We start from the raw sequence: 12,009 nt of genomic DNA on the forward strand, positions 1-12,009 counted from the left end.
TTTCAGGCTTAGGACGCGCTCTTCTCGCCAGCACGCCGAGCTCATCAGGTCAGCTCGGTCCGGGGAAGTTCCGTGCTTCTTCAGTTTGCAATATCCGAAAATTATGTTTATTTACATTGAAACGGAGTACAAATTTTCAACTTGTGTAATGCCTTGTATGATGTCTCAAACAATTGTTAATGACGAGGGATGATTTATACGTTCTCTCCCTGCTAAAATCTCTGTTTTAGTAGAATGGATTGCGTAACGATGATGACAAATAAGTTCGATTTCAAGGATTGCTAAATGTCTTTATTGGAATGACTAGTGTCTTAATCTTATTTCTTACCTTTCCAATACTAGCATATTAATTAGTACGTGCTTCATAAAATTATGCTAATTGAAAATTAGATCAATGACGCACCGACTTTCAACAGAAGAAGTACAAGGAGCCATACCCAAAATTTGAGTGACTAAATTGAGATAAGTAGAAAGTATCAGGGACCAAATAATAATAATAACAATAGTATGTCGAAATTAATGTTACGTCCCAAACGTGAAACAGTTTAACGCTCAAACCCAAAAACCCACGAGTGACTTCCCTAGTTAGCAATTACTGAGTTGAAGGAACAGGCTAACTACTTGAAGGGTTATGAGTTCATGTAGCTCTAGTAGTCTCTGTGATTTGCATGTATGCCATTCAAGTCTATCTTTTTCTTTTCTTCATGGATAGGTCAAGTCGGTTGGAAAATAATCAAATAACATCTGCTGTCATTGTCATGCACACAACATTGCTCTTGGTGCTTGCAATGCCAAAACTGGAAAATACAGATTACTACATTTTATTTAAGCATAAATTAAGATTTATTTGGCTCCTCTATACATAATTGATCCATTTTCAAGCTGGTGCCTAAGATAGCTGCTGCCTGCTGAGAATGAGTGTTTTGTATTAACTATTAACGGCATGTGAACTACGTACACGTTGATTTCAAACCATTAATTGGAATTTGGACAGGCAAAAGGGCATACCTGAAGTTGAAAGATGTGTTGTATCGGGAGATTAGATATGAGCAGTGATTATAGATAGAGCACTATATTTTCATTGATGTGCAGTTTGGTTAAAAAAGGTGTCATGCAATGATCAGTCAACAACTTCTTTTAGTCATTGATCCCCGAAAGGAGTCAAAGGGTGGCGTAAGAAGTAGAAAAAATTCAACAAAATTAATACAGAGAATCAGGAACAAAAACTGTTTGGTCAATCATCAGGGTAATCTGAATCCTCCCTCGTTCATTAATGATAGCTTTGAACTGAAACCTTGGCTTGTGCCCCTCCTTGAACATATACAACGGTGCAATCTGAACCAGGTTTCAATACTTTCAACCATTGTGGAAGCTCATATATGTCCTTCTCTTGTGTTGGGTTGAGGCCCCATAATGATCCGGTAAGATTTTCAAATTTCAGCTTCAGATCGGTAATGGGCTTCTGTGATGTATTCTTGATTATCACCTTGTGGCGATAATATGTCATTTTTCCAATTGTCCATGACTTAGTTATTGAGTGGAAGAAATGAACAGGAACATCTGCATGAAGAAGATTTTGTGTGGTGACTTTGTAGTAACTTAGAGAAGAAGATTATTTGTATTTATCCATAGGAAAGACACAGGTATATGATATCTCTTCGGTATCACTAATGGTCAAGCGTTTTTTTGGTTCATGGTCATCAAAATGGATTAGCTTTGGTTGGTTTATGAGGAATAGTTAATGATCAGGACCATGAAACCTGTTGCCACAATTTTTAGTTCACGCAGAAAGAATTTTCCAGCTACACACCTGGGTTTTTCTGGTATGGTTTGGGTAGGTCATGATGGGTAGAACCTGTAAAAGAGGACAAAAGTCCATCAGCTTTTCTAATAAACTCTGAAATGAGGAGTCTACAGTGACGTTAGATGATTGTAAAAGCTTTTGTATTGTATTTTCAGAGGATAACTATGGAATCATAAATCATAACAGGAAACAAATATTCAGATGTATGTCTGGTTCTCACCAGGAGTGTTTGGGTGTGGTTTTTGAGACACTGGAGCATGGTAACCTGCAGAAAAATACAACATTATGCAAAAATGTCGAGAGGAAAAAGCAAGAACATTGATTAGATTCTGTAAATCCGACTTGTACTCTGCAGGTTGATAAGCATTCAACTTGGCTCAAGATTTTGAAGAGTTCATCTAGGTATTTTACCCGAATTTCCAGAAAGAGATTGCAATCTGGAGAAGAGTCCAATGAGAGGAGCTACACCAGATATTGTTGGTTCTGTTTGCTCATAGTTAGACCGATCATCAAAGAACGCATCGTTGTTATTTGGACCTCCAACAAGGGCTCCATATATGACATTTGGATTTGGCTCAGGACGTCTGTACCAGCTTTCGAATCCTTGTACACATCCAACAACAGATTGAAGGGCAAAAACGGAGGCAATGGAAGAACCCCTGTGGTGAACGTGGATGGGGTAGTTTTGACCATAACCAACAACGTAGCTCATAGATTTCGGATTTTTACCCAGAAAGTAATCAGCCTGCAACCAATGTGCCAGCAGAAAGATCAGTTTAAGCCATTTATTAGAGAGAAGTAATCATTGACTTTAGGAGATCAGAATTTCAAAGTAATCAGGCAGTCATGCATGCCTGTGATTTAGCAAAACTGAGGAGATCCTGAGCTTGGATTTGGGCTTCAGGACACTTGAGTATGGAATTCCCCATTGTGAGATAATCAGAGTAGACAGCTAGGAGAAATGCAGCAGATGCAGCATACTGCACATTGTTCCACTCCCTCACATAGACTAGGCCACCTGAATTAGATTGGTAAATATCAATACAGGAATTTATGGACTCTTGATTCTATAAACAGAAAATTTTTCATTTGATATTTCACATATTTTTGGATTTTGACTTTTCAGTTGAACCAATTTTTTTTTGGAAGTAGACATCTTTTGTTAACGTACTTTACATTTGAGATCCAGAACTTGAATCACATTAAGATTTACGGCAAATTTACTGACCGGGAGTGGTGGCCACATTGTAACCATCATTCTTTTGCATACAAGCGCATGCAAAGAAATCTGCTTTAGCTTGATATTGTTGTAGAGTGGAAGTGTATGCTCTACCAGCTCCATCCAATAATACCTACGTACAGAGTGAGAAGGGGAGACCATAATCAGTCATCTCGAATGATAGCCAACCCTCCGTCTATGGCATTGTACAATGGATCATTCTTTGAATCTGTTGATATTCATCTCCTGTTTAAAAAAACAGTATACCTTTGAGAGCAGAATCTGGATACCAGCGTATTTGGTGTCCCAGGAAAATTCTCTGACAGCCCAACCAGTTCCACCCATAGAAACAGCATTGTCCACAACATATTTCAGGTAGTACTCATCATCTGTTGCTCTATATAGCCATGTGGCTGCCCACAGAAGTTCATCCTGCACCATTTATATGTGGAACAAATTAACTAATTTTGTAAGGCAACATAGAATGATGAGAGGATTCTGTGATGCAAAGCGATAAAATACTGACCGAATAACCAGATGAGGTATAGAACTGCTTAGCGCATTGGATGGAATCGTCGTACTTTCCTCTGAAGCTATCAGCAAATGAGAAAAGCTGTAGAATCCAGCCAAGTTATAAATAATTATTGAGACTTATATCATTATGCAGTAAGGGCCTGCCTTGAACTATTATTGCACTGATCATTAATTCAGCATATCTGACCTGTTTTGCGTGGACTAACAGAAGACTTGAGTAAGAAGAGTTGTAAGGCTTAAAAGCCAAAGAAGCAGCAGCCAAGGCAGCTGCAGTTTCACCAGCAAGGTCTGAGCCCGGGTGCTCGGGGTCAAGCTTGTAAGCTGTCCTCGGGGTTGTCATGTCTTCAGCTCTCTCCCAGCAGTAATGATCGGATGCCCCGTCCCCCACCTGAAACTCATCCATCAGGCCACTATCATACAAGCAAGCATACGAGAATTCCCTCTTTTTTTTTTTTGCCCCTCTTAATTTTGTAAGCATACCTGTCCCCAGAGGACATTAGGCTGGGGATGAGCATTGATGAAATAATCAGTACCCCATTTGATGGCAGCCAAAGTGTGTCCCATCTGGTTCAGACGAACAATCTCATTCCTGTACTCAATAGCCCCCCATGAAAGCATCGTCATTGTAAATGCCATTGGCAGCCCGAACTTCACATGATCTCCTGCATCGTAGTAACCCCCTACCAAGTTTACCTGCCCATGCAAAATTATTTATTTTCCACAAACACATAAATCGAGGATGATTCGAGAAAGTACATATGTTAATTTGTTATATATTTATGCTCCTAAAGAGAGAGAGAAAGAGAGACAAAAAAGAAGAAGAAGAAGAAGACAGACAGACAGACGTGAGAGGGAACTTACTCCTTGAAGAAAACCATCCTTGAGTCCCGAGTCACCGCGCCATTTTACACGTTGATTCGGAGGTAATTTGCCAGACCTTTGTGCTTCAAGAAACAGCAAGGTCTTGTCCAGGGCGTCTCCATAGTCGAAGCATGAAACCCTGCAGGCTGCCTGAAAAACGAGAATACCAACTAACATGGCCAAAAGGGCTTGTGAACCACCTAACTTGGCCATCTTTGTATCTCTCTTCAGAAAATGGAAAGGTGTAGAAGATTTCTGCTTAATTGGATGAATAATTCTCCCAATTTCACACCCTATATATATACGGGACGTAGGAGGAGAATTATCAATTATGGTCTGATGATTTTCTTCTCTCCATAACAATTAGTATTGAGGAAAGGAAAGGGTGGTAGCCTCCACGTTCATGTAATGAAGGAAAGCTTAACATAGAGGCGAGCTCCCCACGTTGTGTTGCATTCCATGTTTACCAACTTAATAGTTAATCACATATATATAAATACGGGCATTGACATTGTAATTCGTCCCAGCAAGCCAAATTTAATAACCTTTAATCATACTGCTTTATATTGTGTTATTGGTCAAACCGGAACTAAATAATAGGGTAATTTACACAATCACACCAAATCCGCTTTTAATTGTCTCCGAGCTTTCTTCACTTGCCTCTCGAAATCATTTTACTTGCAGTTTTCTATTTTGGTCCCTCTTATTTTTTTTTGGTAAGAAAAAGAACTAATATTAAGTTAAGAAGAGTTGTCAAATATAGAGTCATCTTAGGGATTGCAAGACCCCTTAAGTCATCTAAATGTACAGAACCGATTGTTTGAGTTATAGACAACAAAATCAAGAGACTGAACAGCTCCCTCTTTGGCCAAAGTGTCAGCACATCGATTGTCTTCGCTCCCTTTGACTAAAAACTTTTAGCGCTTTTAAACATTTGGCCTCAAATTCGGTAGAAATTATCCTCATTTTTCCCCTTTTTTCAATGTTGCTAATGATTGATTTTGCATGGTTTTTAGTTTGTTTTCTTTTGATTTTGAGACCACACACTTTTCTTTTTAAAAAAAAAAAAATGTATGAGGCCTTGAATCTAGGGTCCTGTTTGGCAAGTGAGTTTTTTGAGTGTTTATCTAAAATTTTACTGTAACTTATTGTAGAAGTTTTTTAAAAAATTTTTGAAGTATGTTTTTTTTAATATTTTGAAGTGTATAGTTTAAAAAGTTTGAGAAGTTTTTTGAAGTTACTGTAGTTAAAATTTTTAAAAAACTTGACAAAAAACTTGTCTGCCTAACAAGGCCTAGGATTTCTTACTTAGAAATTAGAATTGCTTCCCCTTTATCACTCAACCCAACCTTCACTTTCCCTATTTTGAGACCAGACTTTGAATTTCACTGAAATAAACCATAAAATAAAATAAGAGTCTCACGTGCAAGCTTGGACGTATAACATCGTCCGTATAAGAATTTTTTTTGAAGGAAACAAATTTTAATAAGAATTTCCTGCTCCAATTCTTAGTTCGTCCGTATAACATTCTTAAGGTTGATTTCATTATTTGAAACTAATAATTGGATTAAATTTATGTTATCTTTGAGTTTTCAAATTGTCAAATAGTTCTTGATTGCACATTTTGAAAACAGTATATCTATTGGATGCCCACATCAATCCGGATTGAGGTTCGGATCTTATTTTCCAAACCAATAAGATTTGGGTAGGCCTGTCAACAGGCCGGGTTTTGATCCAAACCCAACCCAACCCTGCTTAATATTTTCAGGTATGGGTATAGTTACAATTCCGTTTATCCGGACCCAACTCGGGCCCTTTTATGCTAATCGAAAAACGGATCAGATACGGAATATTAGATTCCGACATGGGTTCAACCCGGACCCGTTTGAATAAGTAATTATTTTGATAATATATTTGAATATTTGTTTGGATCTTTTAGAATTTGTAATTTGTAGGCATTAGAATAATTATCTAAAATAATTTGTGGTTTTTAATTAGAATTTGTGGTGTGCAATTAATGTTTGTTTAGAAAGATATTTTCTTCATTTTTTTTGCCTAAATTTTTTTGGTCGGGTATATCCGACTCGTATTCGGACCCGGATCCGAAAGAATAAGTTTAAGACTCATCGGGTATCTGGGTCGAATCCAAAACAAGTATAGCTAAGCGGGTCCGGGATTCGGAATATTGAATTTCGACCCGGACTCGACCCATTGGTAACCCTGGATTTGGGTCTACATATGAAAACAGGGATGGCTACGAGCCAAGTCTTTTCGAAAATTTCTCTTACTAAATCCTAACCCGCATAGTATTTCACCAAATCCTATCAAGTAGTTGTGAGGACTTGGAAATTCACCTATATTTTCCTTATAATTCCCTTATTTTGAATAAGTTAATTTATAAATTTGTTTTACTACCAATTTACTCTCTCATAGGTCTAATAGATACTATAATCGAGAGTTTACCTATACGTTTATAGTTAGCGTAAATTAGGGTTTTTGTGCACTTTGATCATGTGATCACTTGGTGAGGTGTGTGTACTAAATTTGGTGGATAAGAGCAAGTATTAAGTAAGAGGAAGTGTGTGATTATAAGTGCTAATAATAAGTTAGTGAATCATAAGTTAAAACACAAGTACGAGCGAGTTAAGAAAAATAGATTTGAACCGACGTGTACCGTTTGTTATCGATGGAGTACACCACATGACCACTACTTTCTTACCCTAATTTTTTTGTTTTTATTTCACCTAATCCTCCCTAAATTACCCCTTAATCTAGCCATCTTTGTTGACTAAGGAAAAGGAAAGAAAAAAAAAAAGAGAAAACTTGGTTTTGACAAGTGTCAAAGATCCAAGGGTTGGTTGACCAAATGAGTTTTCTTTCTTCTTTGTTCATTTTTCTTCATTTCCTTCTTGTGTTGGCCGAAAATTGGGAGAGAAAAACAAGAGAGAAGAACTTCCAACTTCATTTTCATTTAGCCTTGTTTAAGTTGAAATCTCAAAATCTGAACCGATTAAACTAGCACCAAAAAGTTAAGGAAACTTGTTGTGGAGTTGTTTGGAGAAGAAAGCTTTTGTTCTTCATTTTTTTCAAGTGTTTTGGAAGGTATAAGTCTAAAAATTCCTTTTTCTTTCTTATTTTAGCAAAGTATGGGATAGATGGCTTGAATCTTGAATTACGTTGGATGATACTGTAGTTTTGGTGAAAAGTAGTGAATTTTAGCTAGGTTTTGTGATTTTTCAGCTCTGAATTATGATGTTTATCTCTAATATGTTGGTATTGAACTTTGATATGAATTTGTTAGGTGATTAGTAGCATGATTGTGATTTTTAAGCTTAAAAAGATGAATTTCCAGCTTTGATGAGTAGTTTTAGGGTTGATATGCAAAATTCCAACATTTGGTGGTGAATTTCAGTTCTACCCTATTTTTGGACTCAACTTGGGCTGCGAATTTCTCCATGTTTTAGACTGAATTAATTTCTGGACAAAACATGAAAGTTATAGGTATTTGAGTTAAATTTCTACTTGCAAAATTTCAGATTAATTGGATCATTTTAGCTTATGATTTCGCCAGAGTACTCCTGACTGCGCAAAACTTCTAATTTTCCTGACCTGTTTTTCATGTGCTTCTGACCATCCATTTTTTTCCCTAAAAATGCGAGAACTGGGTATCGATGTCTTCATAAGAAATGTAGGTCTATGTCTTAGTTTCAAAGCGCCATAAAATTTACCTCGATCCGAATACCTATCTACAGTTATGACCAAAACACCGAAAGATGACAAATCTGTCACTTATAATTTCTTCTCTAAACTGGTTTCCAACTTTGATATCCATGGTGATAAGTTATTATTTGGTTATTTGGTTGGTTTTGAGGTCTTGAATAGATGTATGTTGTTGGTTATCACTTGTGGTTGGATTGGAGGTTTGTTGGCTTGTGAATCCAAGTTGTACTTGGATAGGAAAAGTAAGAAAATAGGGGAAATACTGCCCAAATTTCTATTACTTGCTCTTATGAATATTAGTGAGATGTAAGATTTGATTTTGGGTTAGTTAGATCTTAAGTTACATATGTATTCTTGAACGCACTTCAATAGTAGCCTATAAGTTGTTTTTTACCAAGATTTGGTATCAACTAAGATGAAAATTGTTAGTTTTATCTCGAAAACTTTGAATTGCATTTGCTCACTTCAATTTGGGATTGATTGTTCTTTCAATTACTGATTTCTGGAATTTTCTTTCGTTATGTTTGAATTTGAGAAATGACTCAAGATTTTTCATGACTTAGAAGTTCAAATGTTATTATTCACTCTAAAACTGTATTTTCATATTTACACTAGTAATTTCTGAATTTTTTATGGTTCATCTAGATTTTGATTAGTTGAACCATAATACCTTATTTTGACTGATCTAGATTTCTTTGGTGATCCGGAGTACAACCCGGAAGGAAACTTTTGACATATCTCTTGCTCATATTGGTGAGTGTTCCAACTGCATACTACCTATTCATTGTTGTTAGAAATTTACTAAACACCCGATTTGATATTTCATAGGCGAGTGTGTACTTTATCGCACTTGACCTAACTCAACTAAACACTTGATATCTCATTCATGCTTGTACAAGTAACTTGATTTGCATTGACCTGTACTTGTATTTGTACTTGTGCTTGACTTGTAAGTGTTGAGCGGCAGCATGTACCATACTCAATTCTAGTGAGAGGTGCCTCTCATTCCCGTCTCTGTACTTTTTCCTTGATTAAGTCGATTGATCATCGACTATGTTGACTACTTGGGAACCCAAACCCCATTGGTTAGTTAATCGAGTCGAGTTAGCAAGGGGTTGGTCGATTAGATAACAAACCATGGGTCTCTTGTTTTGTTGAGTAGAGTGTTATCTCCTCGACTAATCGGTATGCTCGAGTATTACCACACGTGTTTATCTTGGCGTTCGAGCCCAGTAAGGGGATTGATTGGTGGATGAAAATTGGTGTAAAGTGGAGATCTACGGTTATGGTTTGCTTCTTCAAACGTTGACGGAGTGTCAACAGGTTCGGATCAAGTAATGCAGCGGGAATTTGGCTCTTGAGAGCTATCTGTATCCTTATATTTTGAAATGATTGTTACTTGTAGTGTTATTGTTTCTTTTTAAAAACTTTACAATCGCTCATTTTGAGATTTGTTACTTGAAGTGTTATTGCTCACTTTTATGAACTTTTATGCTCGCTACTTTGATATTGCAAGTTTTACATAATGACCAACTTGTTATTTGGGTCTGCATGATGTTTTGGAATCTCACTGAGATTTGGCTCACTCTATTAGTTTCTTTTGTTTTCCTTACAGGGGGTACGAGCATTGGCGTGAAGCTGGAAAGGCTAGTTTTGTCTAGATTTTTAATGTTTGTAATTCTGCTAGCGTTAGTACTCGATTAGGGTTAGAAGTGCCACTAGAACTTGAAACTCTTGTTATATTTGGATATGTATGAATGGTTAAGATAGAAATGAATATACATGTACTTTCTAAGCTTAAGAACTGTTGTTTCCTTTTCTTTTGAAGTTATAGCTTATTTTAGTCGAAGTAAGTAAGCGAGTCCTGACGAGAGTTGGGCAGGCGGTCCGCTAAACCCTGGAGTACGCCCTAGGGGGAGGTGGGGTCGTCACAGTAGTCCTACAGGTTTTAATTCCATTACTAAATTCTCTTACTCACGGTTTCGGATGCTCATCGGGTATCGTCTATCCATTAGGTTGAATAGTTCAAAAGGAAATTTGATTTTAATTAAACTAAAATCAATATATATGTCATATTAAATTAACACATTACATTGAGTTATAAATTTGGGTAAAGCCAAAGAGCTTACATGAGAAAAATTCAGCATTTAATAAAGGGTTATATCAACATTCTTCTATTTTTAATCATAATTGTCTTCATTTGTGTTAGGTTAGAGTTACATGTTATTGGATTATAAAGTTAAGAAACGTGTTTTTGAACAATAAAATTGAAACCTAAGTGTATGCACATGTAGCTACGTGTATGTGTGTGTATAGGGTTTTGGGTATCGGATTTTTAGGGTCCTTTTACCAAACCCTATCGAGTTATCCATGAGTAACTTCTCATCAATATCAAACTCTAACAAATAACCTATCAGTCATTTAATTGAATTAACCATTGGGTTGAATACTTGTTGATATCAAGTTTTATCCTATCCATTGCCATCCTTATCTGAAAATGAGTTGAGCTATGAATCTAGTAGATCCAAACTGACCCTAACTCTGTTGATATGCCTAAATAGGACAAATAATTTGATTACGAAATGCAGTTTATAGTTGGTAAAACACTTCATTTGTAATCGATAGGTCCCATATTTGAGTCATCAAGGGGATAAATCGAGAACCATTATTGATCCTCTTGTAAAAAAGAAAAAAAAAGGATAATTCAAATTAAGTCCTAGATAATAAATTAACGGAGAAGTACCAAGAAATTCATTAGGGAGGGAGGTTGGGTTGTTGATCCTTTTGTTAAAAAGAAAAAAGGGATAATTCAAATTAATTCCTAGATAATAAATTAACGAAAAAGTACCAATAAATTCATTAGGGAGGGAGGTTGGGTTAGGTAGTAACGTGAAAGGGATTGTAAGTAAAAAATTTGGATTCAAGGCCTTCACTTGTAAAAAAAATAATAATAAACAAATAAATTCATTAGGTGTTCTTAAGAGATGAACTTTCTATTATGCAACAAAAGATTTACCAACAATAAGCATAAGGTGGAGGGGATTGATGCATGTAGCAACGATAGCATTGTTGAAGTAAAATGTAAACAACGAATTCCAGATTGGCATGTACAAAAAGATTTGTCATGGATTTTGCAAGCATCTAGTAAGTTTGTTGGAGTGAAATGATGGACTTTCTTTTGCTATATTCCACTACAAGATTGGGTGGATTGGGCTAAAGTTACAATTAACTATTGATGGTCATGTATTATTGAGAAATGATCTTTGACGTGATAACTTGTTAGCATGAACTTGGCTCTATGGACCAATTAGGCTCTTCAATTCAATGTTGATTCAAGAGACATTGAGAGAGATCATGCTCATCCTCTCCTCAACTTATTTCGAACATTTGTACATGTGCTTTTAACTGAGTTATTACAAGTGCAAAGTCACTTTTTAACTTTGAAAGAAACTTTTCCTTCGACGTTGCAAAAACTAGGTTAGATATGATTGTTATTGGGACAATTCAAAAAATTTGATTTGGATTTTGACTCAACCATAACGACAACGGGTGCACTATATTTAAAGTGTGATAACCATGCATTCAACTAGAGCATTTCATTAATGATAAGACATAGAATGAAACTTTTTCGAATTAGACAAAATCATTATTGGCATTCAACATTCATACTATGTGATCTCCTAAATAACAAATATAAACACTATGTTGGACCATCGAATGCCTGACTAAAATCTTCCGAGTCCTATTTGATCAGTGATCCACAGTAGGATCTACTATTAGGCTTTGGAGCATCCATCTCACATCCCACATGAGAATGAAGAAATTAATAGTATCTCTTATGACCTTGACCAAAATTGTCTCATCATTGTCA

General features: G+C 36.2%; 1 pseudogene; it reads right to left on the reverse strand.

Annotated features, from left to right (window-relative positions):
• Positions 1 to 1,181: 1,181 nt before the first annotated feature.
• On the reverse strand, positions 1,182 to 4,631 carry LOC113717931 (endoglucanase 5-like; annotated as a pseudogene).
• Between the last annotated feature and the right edge of the window lie 7,378 nt (positions 4,632 to 12,009).

Source organism: Coffea arabica, chromosome 11e, assembly GCF_036785885.1.
Source record: "Coffea arabica cultivar ET-39 chromosome 11e, Coffea Arabica ET-39 HiFi, whole genome shotgun sequence".
NCBI classification, from domain to species: domain Eukaryota; kingdom Viridiplantae; phylum Streptophyta; class Magnoliopsida; order Gentianales; family Rubiaceae; genus Coffea; species Coffea arabica.